The sequence below is a fragment of the Hemitrygon akajei genome, chromosome 3 (genome assembly GCF_048418815.1).
Source record: "Hemitrygon akajei chromosome 3, sHemAka1.3, whole genome shotgun sequence".
Taxonomy (NCBI): domain Eukaryota; kingdom Metazoa; phylum Chordata; class Chondrichthyes; order Myliobatiformes; family Dasyatidae; genus Hemitrygon; species Hemitrygon akajei.
In genome coordinates, this window is record NC_133126.1 from 11,753,288 (window position 1) to 11,767,017 (window position 13,730).

Genomic DNA, 13,730 nt, shown 5'->3' on the forward strand with positions numbered 1-13,730 from the left:
GATTGATAGGGTAAGTGCTGGGACAATGGTTTTCCCTGGGTGGGAACATACAACAAAGGAGCATAGTTTCACAATGAGGAGTAACCGATCTCAGACAGAAATGCCAAGGAATTTCATCCCTCAAAAGGTATCACACCTTTGGAATTTACTAACCCTGTAAACGGCAGATGCCGCTTCATTGAATGTCATTGGCCAGACAGAGTGACAATCAGTGAACAGGAATGGAAGTCCCTAACAGTGAGACTGCCCTGGCAGCCATTTTTTTCTGAACTGTTTGAACTGATTTCTTGCTCCGGGATAATTCAATCTGAGCAATGGATAATGGATGCAAGAAAGGTTTCTGCTAATGACCTACTAAACCGGAGACCGTTCTCAGACAAGTAGCTTTTTATCATGTATGTGACAGGCTTGCTGGAGGAGCAATCTATAACCTCCTTAGGCTCAGTGGCTGGGTCACTTAGTTTGACTGGTTTGAACTTGCCAAGAGTTGAAAAGAACAAAAAGCACAAGGCTAAGGACAAAGGTCATAGACCAATATTGGTTGTAGCCCTGGACCAGAAGCGATAAGAAGGTTCCCCAGTTCGGTCAGGTGATCTTGAACCAACGAGATTGAAGTGCAACATTTGAACTGGTGAGGAAGGGGTATAAAAATGAGAGGTTTTGAATGCAAAGGAGTGACAACTCTCCTGAGACCAACTCTCAGGGACATTGAGGACCCCAGATCTGTGTGTAGACTCCTTTCCTGTCACGGGGAGAACGTGCAAACTCCTTACAGACAGCGCCGGAATTGAGCTCTGAGCTCTGAACTCTGAATGCCCCAAGCTGTAATAGTGTTGTGCTGGCCAGTATGCTACCGTAGAGCCCCAATCTATAAGGGAAACACTTAGTTCCCAATTTTCAATTTACATTCCATTTAATTTACAATAAAGCCTGGTACAGCTGGAAGAATAAGACCCTGGAAATGCACCCAATTCCAATTAAACCACCACCACCCCTCCTACTCCCACCTCCCCCCAACCACCAACCATGGCATCAGTTGCATCCTCATTCTCTTACAACAATCTTTACAGTTCATGGGTTAAAAGAAAGTAAATCTCAATGTCCTGTACTGTGACCATAACCGGAAGTTGTGATGTAGGAAGAATCCAGGATGAATGAAGTTAGCTAAGATGTCACCCTGAGTCCAACCAAAAGTGTAATTGTTCATCCTTTATGTCTTTGGAATTATCACAGACACTGCTGGTTATCAAGAATATCAAATACTGTAGGTCTACCTCATCAGCAAGTTGCTCAATAGCGATGGAGCTGGACTTATGTGCAGTAGTTGTCTTGTTGTGTACCATTGCGGTGCTGAGGCAGTGCATTGTCCAAAAAAAGGTGTGAGCTGATGGTATTGGACTTTCTATTTCTGCAATTGCAAGACCCAGTTGGATATTGGTTATGTGGAATACTGGAAGTCCGGTTCACTGATTCATTCATGAGGCAAACGGTGGGGGCAGCTGCATTGTCTCGGTTGTGGTGAAGACTAGGCCCTTGGACCCCAGGATTGTCTGTTGCTGCAGTGCAGGAGAGAGAGCAGGGGCCTCTGTGGGCGCACTGGAGTCTGTGCTGGGTTGGCGGCTGGCTCCTCCTGTCAGTGCCGTCCTCTAATGTTCACTCGGTGTTGCTCTCCAGTGTTCGCTCAGTGGAAGAACAAGTTGGACCAGGATAACCACCAGTGCACATTCATTCTACAGGCCATGCCTTTCAGTGACTTGGGCTAGGTTTTTTTTTGTGATTGTATGTTTTCTGCTATTATAACCATATATGTTATGTGTTGTCTGCTGTGTGCTGCTGGTAATGTGTTTTGCAACTCAGCCCCGGAGGAGCACTGTTTCATTTGGTTATATTCATGTATGGTTGAATGATACTTCAACTTAAACTTAATCTTGAACATCTGTAATATCTTCCAGTCGTGCACAGGTTTCAATGTCTTTTTTCTTCTGTTTAAGTAACATGCTTTGAATAAAGAACTTTCGTCCCTCTGAGAGTACATTATAGTTCCAGTTAGGGTCACCTACATAGGACAGTGGGGTTGGCCTGCCCATCAGTGCTTGAGACTAAAATGTGCTTTGTTCTTAATCCCCTTTGGGTGTGAAGATTGCCTGCACTTATATCGTGCTTTGATATTATAACTAAAACCTTGGGAGCATTATCAAGCAACACTTGGGAAAATTTATGTGTAAAGCGAAACTTTTTTTAAGAAAACACTGAAGACTTTCCAGTAAATGGAAGTAATCAAGGGTCCCATGCAAAATGGAGGAATGTACACCACAACTTCCATTAATGTTTTCTCACAGTGTTATGATCATGCTCAAGGGGTCCAATGGGGAAGCACAAAATTGCACCAGTTCCCTTACATTTACAGCAGGGAATCTGTTCAAACAACCCTTACCAGATAGGTCGAGTGCAGAGAACTCTCCATTGAGATCAGTACCAAGGATTAGCATATGGATGTTGTCAGATAGTTTTAAATTGGTCAATTTTATTTGAATGGATTGAAATGTTTTAGTTATATTTCTTCTTAATTGCTAATTTATTTTTTTCAATTTTGAATGATCTTTAATAGTTTTTGAATGTTTCTGAATCTTGAAAATATTCTGAAAGACCCACTGTGTTTTGACAGCTTTGACATAGCCATCTGTCAAAGTTTACTCAGCTGATTCGTGGCTGGGCCTTGCTCTGGCTCCCTGATGTGATTGGATTGATGCTCTGTTGCTGTGCTGGAATTGGAGCCACCTTTCTATCAGCGAGCCTCTCACTGAGAGGTGTGAAGGACTTAAATGGGAGCTTAGTCTGTAAATTAGCGTAGGTGTGGGTGGCACACGGTTTATCACAATTCCAGGCCGTGTGACAAAAGCTTAGTTGAAGAGGTGGGCAAAAAGGAACTTCTGAAGAAAAAGAGAGTGAGGAAAGGTGAGGAGAAGGCTGGAAACAGTGTTCGCTATGGGACTTTAAGAAGGATCATTGAGTCTTGGAAGCTAAGCCTTTAAAGTTAATTTTGATGGAATAATGCAGAAATATTTGGAAGGATGCAACTATAAGGTCATGAACTTAAGGAATTGCCCAGCACAGAAACAGGCCTTTGGCCTTCTGATTCCTCACCAATCCAATATCTCAGTAAACTGGACAGATAGGAGGTAGCAAATAGGAAGAGGCTTGAGGCTTGAAAGTTGGTACATGAATTTTAAAAGCAATATGTTGCTGGACTAGGAGCCAAGGTAGATCAGCAAGAACCAGGGTATATGGAGCGGCACAGTAGCATAGAGGTTAGCGTCATGCTATTACAGTGCCAGCAATTGGAAAATCAGGGTTCATTTCCTACTGCTGTCTGTAAAGAGTTTGCACCTTCTCCCTGTGGCCATGCGGGTTACCTCCGGATGCTCCTGTTTCCTCCCGTATTCCAAAGGTGTAGACTTAGCGTTAGGATTAGTGAGTTGTGGGCAGGCTGCTGTATGTTAGTGCAGGAAGTAGGACGACGCTTGTGGGCCGCCCAGCAAAATCCTCGCTGATTTGATTTGATGCGAACCATCTGCTTCACTGTATGTTTTGATATACATGTGACAAATGTACATTGAGCTTAGAAAAACAGAGGGCTATGGGTAACCCTAGGTAATTTCTAAAGTCAGTACGTGTTCAGCACAGCATTGGGGGTTGAAGGGCCTGTATTGTGCTGTAGGTTTTTTATGTCTCTGTGTTTCTAAATAAGGCTAATCGTTGATCTCAGTGGAATAAAACTTGAAACAAGTTACAATTCAGTAGGTATTGTAGACGCACCTTCATCTGGAGGAACATTATTTCATTCGGTTATATATGTACAGTCAAATGACAATAAACTTGAACTTGATTACAATTATGAGGGTATTTGGTTGAGTTTAAGTTTTACTCAACCAAATCCAATTTTGAACTTTTGCAGATGTAAACTTGAAATGCACCTAAAAAATTGTTAAATGAATTAGCCTCAATAAACACACAAAGTTGTTTATTACAGCTCTGCTTTTGTGCTTTGGGAATACACCTTTTTACTTTCTCTCCTTCAAAGTTCCAACCTTGTATCGATCTCTCCCCATATTAACAGCAAAAACTAGTTGTATCCATCTAATGTTCAAACAGACATGAAAAGAATCACAGCAGAACCTGCTCTATGCAAACATCATTTGACACTGTATTATCTTGATTATGTCTCACTGCATTAACATGCACCAACATACCTTGCCAGCCTTGTAGACTGGCTCACTTCTATTGTTCCAGACATGTTTTCCCCTTCTACCAAGACGCTTTATTTTTCTCTCAGAGATCTAAATCCAGGCGTGTTTTATGGAATGAAACTGCCAGAAAGCTAAATACTGTAATTTATACCCCAAGAGCTCTGATAAGTTATGCCAGTCTGTATTTCATTCTCATGCTTCAGGAACTCATATGAATCCCTTAGGTGTGTTTTTGGCTTCTGTTTCTCACCCAGATATCTGTAATTTTGTCTATTTTAGTAGTTATAAATGAGAAGCTATGAGATGTAACATGAGGTAAAACTGGGCCCTGCTGTGTTGAAACCAAAATAAATGTGAAATGGTGTTTCTGATTGCCACTTGACGGTGAAAATCCTGTGTTGTTTGCTAATTTATAGTTTTGCATCTTCACGACGTTTTCGACTCCACTGTTCCTGCTCTGAAGGAAGTAGATCCTTGGTAATGAGTCTGCCGATGCTTCAGAGCCAATTCAATTTTTAACCCTTATTAATTATCTATTATGTATTAAATGCTAAATACTTTGAAATGCACTTGTTTCTAAGCAGTGACCCTTTGAAGTCATTTTGTTATCCCATAGGCTACAGGAGCCATGGTAAATCTCAATGGGTGGGCAATGGTCTGTGCGATTATTGTGGATTAAATGTGTATAAGAATACAGTTTAGTGTCAATGCCGTATGGTCATTCATTTAGAAGCTCGCTATTGTCAGAATGAAGCTTTGAGATGGGGAATATCTTCCTGGGGAGAGTCGGGAATTAGAGGTAATAGATTAGACAAGCTTGTTCCTTGTGTAAATGAAAATGGGAAACAGATGTTTGTTAATTAGGGTGAATGCAGATGATGACAGGACTACACTGCTATGATATAAATGCTATTTGTCAAGAAGCAGCTGGTTAGTAGTTCCATTGTTAGATCCATATATGAATCATACTACAGGGTGACATGTGCCCCTCATGATGACCAGTAAATCAAACCTTTGTCTTTTATTGCTACATTACTATTACATGCTGCCGGAGGGTATCAAAAACACTAAACAACAGAATGGTTTCCGAAAGCCCTGCTTGTACATGTAGTATAATGACTTTTTGGAACAACGTGTTACCATAACACTAGGATCATAAACAGCAATGTGAGACACATAAAGGTGAAGGGGCATGAAATTTAATCTGATATGAAATAGAAGAAATAGGAGGAGTAGATCATATGGTCCCTGGAATCTGTCGTGTCACTCAATAAGCTCATGGCTGATCATCTTCCCTTCTATTCCACATTACCCTAGATGGTCCAAAAAATTATCAGTCTCATCCTTAATGACTTCACTTCTACATCCCTCTGAAGAGCCGATTTCAAAGATTCACAACTTTCTGGAGGAAGAAAATCCTCATCGTTTTAAGTGAGTGACCCTTTGTGAATACTAGCTGGCTTAGTGTTCCTAGAGCCGGGCATATAAGAACTGGTGATGGGGCCTTCTGCTCTTATGCACCAAAAAAATCTGGAATACTCTAGCCACTGAGGAATGCATAATATTTCAAAATGCTTCTTTTTAAAAAAAATTGATCTACTTATAAGATTACTTAATGATTGTTGTTGTTGTTTAACATTGAAATAATTTTATATATTTGATTACATTTTATTCTATATAATGTTTGACTTTACTTATGATTTTTAATTTTGTCTAATTTTTATGACTACATTGATTTATCTTTACAATCTGCTGTACGTATAGCACTTTGAGCCTGCATCTTAATGTATGAAAGGTGCTACATACATGAAGTTATCCTTATTATTTTTCTCTGAAACTAGGCCCTTCTGCTTGAGCATCCCTGAGGAGGGAAGACATCATCTTTGAGTTGCCCTTGTCAGATACCTCATAACCTGAGTCCTGACGAAGGGTCTCGTCCCGAAACGTCGACAGTGCTTCTCCCTATAGCTGCTGCCTGGCCTGCTGTGTTCCACCAGCATTTTGTGTGTGTTGTTGTTTGAATTTCCAGCATCTGCAGATTTCCTTGTGGTTACCTCATAATCTGTTAGGCATGCAACAATTGTTGAAATAATAAACAAGTGATTCTGCAAATGTCAGGAACCCAGAATAACTCACACAAAATGTAAGAGGAACTCAGAAGGTCAGGCAATGTCTATGGAAAGAAATAATCAGTCGACCTTTCGGGTTGAGCCCCATCTTCATCAGCATTGTTGAAGTAATACCCACTTAAGGAACCAAATTGTGGTGTATTTCAGAAGGATGAGATCGAGTTGATGAGGTACAAGTCATCTGAGTGGATTCTGCACTGGAGGTATTGGGAGATTATCACACCATCATGACTATGGTAGATTGTGGCTGGAAAACCACCAACAAAGACCTGCCAACAAATTTGGAACATCCTTGGTCTCATATCCACATGTGAAATTTCTAAATATGATGCAACAAACATAGAGAAATGTAAACAATTCTATGAGGAGCTTTTTTTCCCCTGGTCATCTCTAATGAAGCCATTGGAAATAAGGGCCATGTGGACGTAAAGTGCGGATTGGAAAATTTGTACCACATAAATATCAGTAAATGTCTAATCAAATAGACAAATTATGGCAATGCCCGTTTTACTGGATTTCCAAAGTAATCTATTGACGAACTTCAACTCATTTAGAATACTGCTGTTAGAACTTTACCTAGAACCAGGATCAGGGAGCATATCACTCCTGTCCTAACTACTCTGCATTGGCTTCCTGTATCTTTTAGAATTGAATTTAAAGTTCTCTTATTTGTTTTTAAAGCTCTCAATGGTCTGGGACAGGAATACATCACAGAATCACTTCTGTTTTATAATCCCGCTCTCAGGTCTTCTCCTCCTGGACTCTTAATTTTAAAAAATCTCCCCCAAAAGGTAATTGGCAGGTCATCTTGTTTGAACTACACTCCTAAACTGTAGAACTCAATACCTAAAACTGGGACACAGACCCAGTTGACACTTTTAAACATCAGCTCAAAACCTATTTAATTGACATCTTTTTGTCTTTTATTTTAACATCTGCACTTTATCCCTTTGTAAAGTATTTGTATGAAAACTCATCTATAAAACAAATTATATAAAAATTAATTATTTCATTTTTTCTCATATTTTCCCATATTGGCTTCAGAATCTATTTTTAGAACTGCATTTGAACTCTCTCTTCACAATTATTGTCAGGATTACAGTTCAGCTGGTTCATCTGTATACCGATGGCAAAACTAAAAAAATAAGTCAACAGTGTGTGATCTGACAATTACTGTCTCAGTGTAAAACATCTTCCTTAAAGGCACTCTGAGGGTTAATTGATTTTTTTTTGCTTGGGCCCAGATGAGAGGGCTCTTGAAATGTTAATGTTTTCAGGGAGAAATTTGCAAACCCAATCAGAGACCCATTCACAAACAATTTAGTTGTTCACCTGTTAAAAAGCAAGCATTGCCATTAGAACCTCTTTAAAAATCAATCAGTTACGGGGAATTGTAATTGACACCCTTTTGATTTCTTTTCTGTTTCAGTTGAATTAGTTTGAATATTTTGATCAAACAGTGACTGATGATGATGAGTTGAATGCGTTGATCCCCAAGTAGTGCAAAAGCACTCAATCAACTTGTATAGTTCAACTGACAAGATTAGTATAGGTTTCAGGAGTACTGACCACACTATTGGACACATACTCCTGTCCTTATCTCGGCCCAAAAAGTCTACTGTTTATTCCTTTTCATAGATACTGCCTCACCTGCTGAGTTCCTCCAGGGTTTTTTGTCTGCATCAGTTTTGTTATTGAAGACTTATGCTGTAATCTGTTGAGGATCTTATTATACCATGTGGAGTGTAAAAATGAAAATAAGGCAGAGTTACACACACAAAATGCTGGAAGAATTCAGCATATCAGGCAGCAACTATGGAGGGGGGAGAAAGAGTCGATGCTTCAGGGTGAGACACTTCATCAGGACAGGGGAAGAAAGCGGGAAGAAGCCAGAATAAGGTGGTGAGCGGAAGGGAAGAAGTACAAGCTGATAGGTGATAGGTGAAAAGAGGCGAACGGGAAGCTGGGAGGTAATAGGTGGAAAAGATAACATAAATAAATTAGCAATAAATATCGAGAATTTGAAATGTCACATAGAAATAGAGAAAAAATAGATAGAAAGACAGTTGTTATTCTTATGGTAATGTCAGACTTTATTATCTCCTACTTGGAGCAACCTTAGGCATATGAAAACCTTAAAAAAACTGCAGATGCTGAAAAGTTGAAATAAAGTGCTGAAAACACATGCCTATTCAGGCAGTTATCTGTAGAAAGAGAAAAAGAGCTAACATTTTCAATTAAAATCCCATTTTATTTCCTGATAGATATACTATAATTCTTTAACATCATCTTTCTCTTGACTTTATTTCACACTTGACCTTCACTGTCTCCCGAAGTCCACCTCAGCCAAGATGGCACTGGTGAATCACAGCAACGTTTTGAGGGCTATTTACAAAACTTCGAAATATACGTACTTCTGAATTACAATCACGACAATCTGCAGCCTGTAAATTCCCTTCAAGTGATCTGCTTTTGAACTGTCTTATTGAACTAGGGATTTCACAACCACTCAAGCACTCAGCAGACTTAAGTCTGCCGGTACGGCACCATTAAGCGAATGAAGGTAAATCACTATAGCCGGATGAGAGGCAGGAGTGGAGGGACTCCATGCCAGGCTTCGAAAGTTTTTCTACCCAGCATCTTTTTAGCAAATGTACAGTCACTGGAAAATAATATTGAAGACCAAAGGGCAAGATTGCTGTATTGGAGGAAAATGAAGAATTGCTGCATTCCGTGTTTCATGGAGAGATGGCTCAGTCTGAACACGTCACATTTGGTGATCAGACCCAAGGGCTTCTTGATACAGAGGAAGGACCATACTACTGATTCCAAGAAGACAAAACAATGGGGTCTGAGTTTCATGATAAGCTCTCTATGGTGCTTGGACACAATGGTTTTGGTCTTCTCACATTCTTGTTCCCCTGACCGGGAACATCTAACAATTAAGTGCCAACTGTTCTACTTAACCAGAGAGCTCTCTTCTATGATCCTGACCAGAGTTTACATACCACCAAAAGTCAATGTTAACCAGGCTCTTGAGGTATTGAATGCTACCAGCACCAAACAAGAAACTGTCCAAGCCAACATGTCTAAAATCATAGCTTTGTCTTCAATCAGAGATTTTTGAAGTAATTCCCTCCTAATTATCATCAGCAAATAACTTGCAGCACAAGAGGTCTCAACGCATTCAACCACTGCTATACTACAAATAGGAATGCCTACTGTTCCATGCCTAGGCAGCTTTTAAGGAAATCTGATTACATGACTGTCCTCTTGCTACATGCATACAGGCTAAAGAGCAAGGCTTCCGAGATAAGGACAACAAAGAAGTGGTTGCAGGAGGCAAAAGAGTGGCCATGGATTGCCTCAAGTCAGTGGACTGGGATGTGTTCAAGGACACATTAGATCTGTGCCATTCAGGTCTGGTGACCAAGAAAATATTAGAGGTCCAGGTATGATCTCCAGAAAGCTGAATTGTTCCCACAACCTATAGAGTCACTTTCAAGGTTTCTTCATCTGAAGTTCTCAATATTTATTGCATATGTATTTATTTTTACTCTTTCATATTTGCATTTGTTGTGGTCTTTTTGCATATTGGTTGCTTGTCCGTCCTGTTGGGTGCAGTCTTTCATTGATTCTATTGTGTTTCTTCGGATTTACTGTGTATGCTTACAAAAAGAATCTCAGGTTTGCATATGGTAATACATATGTACTTTTATAATAAATTTATTTTGAACTATACATTCACAGGCATCTCCTTGAGTTCTATCTACCTATCTCTTCTCTTGTTGCACCTTAAAACCTGTTCTACTTCTGTTCGGTGTAAGGTCATTAACTTTTGATTTCTCCTTCCACAAAATGTTGAGAGTCTTCAGCATTTTTATTTAGTTTTGTTTTGTAAATGTGAGGAGTGTTTCTGGCATTGCATTCTAACTTTTGTGTCAAAGAAACATCCTCATTATCGTTAGATGTGAGTTTGGGTAGACAGAGATTAGGGAGCAACAAGGATCTTCTGCAATAAACAATCTATTGTAAGAACTCAGCAGTTTAATCAGTAACTTTGAGAGGAAGAAATTGTCAATGCCTTGGAATGAAATTCTGCATCAGGACTGAGAGAGGAGACATAAGATGGCAACTATAAAGAGGAGAATGAGAGTGGTGTTTGAGATGATTGGTGAACAGAGAAGGGGTGTAAGGTTCAATGCCAGGGTAGCATAGTGGTTAGTGCAATGCTATTACAACTCATAGCATCGGAGTTCTGAGTTCAATTCTGAAGCTGTCCATAAGAAATTCCTACACCTTGCAGTGAGCACATGGTGCTCCGGTTTCCTCCAACATTCCAAAGACATACCGTTAGTAGGGTAGTTCGTCTTCAATTAGGCTCGGGTTAAATAGGTGGGTCGCTGGGTTGGAAGGACCAGTTCCACACCGTATCTCTAAATAAATAATTAAGATAATAAGCAAGGTGTGTCAGTGGAGAAGAGCATGGATGGAATTGAAATACACTTTTAGATGAATGATTTGACAAAGAGAAAGAAGCTATTTAGTGAGTAACTCACCCAAAATGATGGAGGAACTCAGCAAGTCAGGCGACATCAATGGAAATGAATAAACAGTCAACATTGTGGTCTGAGATCCTTCACTCAATTTGTTGTTTGAATCTACATGAATGAAGTTTTGCATTGTATGTCTGACTCACCGTACCTGCGCATGGATGTACCTAATAAAGTGGCCACTGAGTCTATATTATTACACTTTCATAAGAAAGAAGGAAGTTGCATTTTCATTAAGTGTATATGTCAATGAGTATTGCTTAGAGTTTAATTTAGTCTATTTGATGAACAATCTTGCATGGACACCTTCTACAAAAGAGATTAAGGATCTAATAGAGAGCTAAGGTTCAGATTTGATAGTGAAAATATCCCTTCTGGAAGCTGAATTCACAACAATGGAAGATTTCCACCACCTCCTGCTTTACCCTTACTTTCTGTCCTGTACAATTTCCAGGTCATGCAGCCATGGTGAGTAATTGAACTCTGATAATCAATCTGCATGGGTAAATCAATTCACAGCCAGTAAGAATGGTATTGCTACAGGAATGGGTGGGATGACTGGCATATGTCATGAGGTTTTTTGTTATGTGGCAGCATATAATAATAAAAACTATAAATTGCAGTAAGAAGCATAAATATATTAAAAAGTTAAACTAAATAAGTAGTGCAAAAAGAGAAAAAAATAATGGTGGTCATGAGTTCCATGTCCACTCAGAAATCTAATGGCAGAAGGGAAGAAGCTATTCCTGAATTGTTGAGTTTGTACCTTTAGGCTCCTGTACCTCATTCTTGATGGTAGCAATGAGAAGAGAGCATGTTCTGGATGATGGGGGTCCTTAATGATGGATGCCGTTCAAGATCAAGGTCAAGATTCAAGAATCAAGGTTCAAAATTGTTTAAAATCATTTCCACTACTCAAGTGTAAAGGAGAACAAAATTTTTGTCGCTGTGGATCCAATGCAGCACAAAAACACAATAAGATAAAGATCACAACAATAAAAACACAATAAATAAAAAGAAAAAAACAATAAATATAAAGACATATGACAGATTATATATATATATATATATATACAGATTGATTGTATGCCCATAAAGTGGCATTAGGCACAGGTGTGTCTGTACATAAAGTAGAGGAAATGATGAAGTAGTGGTTGTTAGGGGTGTGTTAAGGTGGAGTAGTGGCTGGAGGTGTTGATCAGTCTTGTTGCTTGGGGAAGGTAACTGTTTTTCAGTCTGGTGGTCCTGGTGTGGGTGTTATGTAGCCTCCTCCCTGATGGGAGTGGGAGAACCAGACAAAAAGAGTATTGATGTTTTCATGAGGGCGAATGGAATTGAGGAATGCAGAGTAAACTGCCTGAAGACTTGAGTGAAGCATGAACTTCTAAGTAAAATAATTGGCACGGGTAATCTGCTTCCATGATGAATACCCCATGTATTCAGTGGAAAGTTCTGACAAATGCCCATAAATAAAATTCTATCTGTAGTTAATATGCATTTTCTAAAGATAATCCCAATTCTCCTTCTCCAACCCTGTGCAGGACGGAACAGCTGGGTCTCTGAGCTGTACAAAATCACCAGCCTTCGTTAACGACACAAAACTAAACCGATTTTGTACCGCAAAAGAGAAAATTATTTGAAGATTTTATGTTTTTGTGATTAACACACACAAAATGCTGGAGGAAATCAGCAAGTCAGGCAGCATCTACCAAGTGGAATAAAAGGTCAATATTTCAGGCCAAGAACCTTCATCTCGGCCAAAAGGTTGACTGTTTATTCATTTCCATAGCTGCTGCCTGGTCTGCTAAGTTCCTCCAGCATTTTGTGTGTGTTGCTCTAGATTTCCAGCATCTGCCGAATCTCTTGTGTTTATCCTTTTTTAGTGATTAATGGGTAATAATCTGAAATAGTATAATGATAATAATAATGAACAAATTTCCTTTTACTTGCAAAACTTTCTAACTCTTTGAAAGCATCTAACAAGGAAAATCTGCTTTTTACCCAATCCTAAAAGTGTATACAGGCCATTTAATAAGAACCGTTCTGCATGAAAGGAATTAACTCTCTCGACATTAGCTCCTTTTATGATGTTACCCATGAATTCAATCTGTCAAGGCTAGCTTTATTCTAGTGATATTATAGCCGCAGTTTAAACATTCAAGCTGGCAACACATATAAAGAAGAGATTTTAGTCAAAGGGAAATAATCTGCCCCATGACAAATGGCAATCCTAGGCCCGATTTTATTGACTGCCTAAGTTTTAATATACAGAGTCCTAGAAGATTTAATTTCACATTATTTTGCTGAAAACATCTTTCGATTGAATTGTAATGGCCTCATGTTTATTGTAAATTGTTCTATCTGCTTGGTATGCAGTGTTGAATGGGAGTAATGCACAGTCTGTAGCCTAAGGCTTTTAATTCATCGTTATTGCTGTTTGAATATGTACTCAAAAGGGCTTGCATCACTATGTTTACAGAAAAGTTTTCATTTTTAAATAGTCTTAGCTCTATTTGGTGTCCAATTTTTTTTGTCACACTCAGTAATTGAGGACTGCTTAATTGAAAATTGTTTCTAGTTATGAACTTGGGGAAATATAATCTATTGGAACAATTTTATGTAAATAGAGTATTATAAACCAACCATCACTCCAGGGAGTCTATCGCTCTCTGATGGTTTATTGCAATTCTGCACAGCCGGGGAACTTCTAAAGCGGACTGGCAGATTTGCAAAGAGTATTGGCTGGTTTTCTCATTGGCTAGCCGTAATTTTTATGGTGATCATCAAAGTCTGTTGTAATT